Genomic DNA, 844 nt, shown 5'->3' with positions numbered 1-844 from the left:
TTGAATGTGTTTGCTCTTGCCTCTCTAGTTCTTTTAATTGTGATGTTAGAGTGTCAATTTTAGATCTTTCCTGCTTTGTCTTGTGGGCATTTAGTCCTATACATTTCCCTCTACACACTGCTTTAAATGTGTCCCAGAGACTCTGGTGTGTTGTATCTTTGTTCTTATTGGTTTCAAAGAGCATCTTTATTTCTGGCTTCGTTTCGTTATGTACCCAGTAGTCATTCAGGAGCAGGTTATTCGGTTTCCATGTAGCTGAGCAGTTTTTATTGAGTTTCTTAGTCCTGAGTTCTAGTTTGATTGCACTGTGGTCTGAGAGACAGTTTGTTATAATTTCTGTCCTTTTCCATTTGCTGAGGAGTCCTTTCTTCCAACTATGTGGTCAGTTTTGGAATAAGTGTGAAGTGGTGCTGAGAAGAATGTATATTCTGTTGCTTTGGGGTGGAGAGTTCTGTAGATGTCTATTAGGTCCGCTTGGTGCAAAGTTGAGTTCAATTCCTGGATATCATTGTTAACTTTCTGTCTTGTTGATCTGTCTAATGTTGACAGTGGGGTGTTGAAGTCTCCCATTATTATTGTATGGGAGTCAAAGTCTCTTTGTAAGTCTCTAAGGACATGCTTTATGAATCTGGGTGCTCCTGTGTTGGGTGCACATATATATAGGATAGTTAGCTCTTTCTGATGAATTGATCCCTTTACCATTATGTAATGGCCTTCTTTTCTCTTTTGATTTTTGACGGTTTAAAGGCTGTTTTATCAGAGACTAGGATTGCAACCCCTGCTTTTTTTTTGTTTTCCATTTGCTTAGTAGATCTTCCTCCATCCCTTTATTTTGAGCCTATGT

Source organism: Colobus angolensis, unplaced genomic scaffold (assembly GCF_000951035.1).
Source record: "Colobus angolensis palliatus isolate OR3802 unplaced genomic scaffold, Cang.pa_1.0 Scaffold133, whole genome shotgun sequence".
In the NCBI taxonomy this organism is placed as follows: domain Eukaryota; kingdom Metazoa; phylum Chordata; class Mammalia; order Primates; family Cercopithecidae; genus Colobus; species Colobus angolensis.
The sequence above is the reverse complement of the archived record's forward strand: the minus strand, read 5'-3'. Positions refer to the sequence as shown.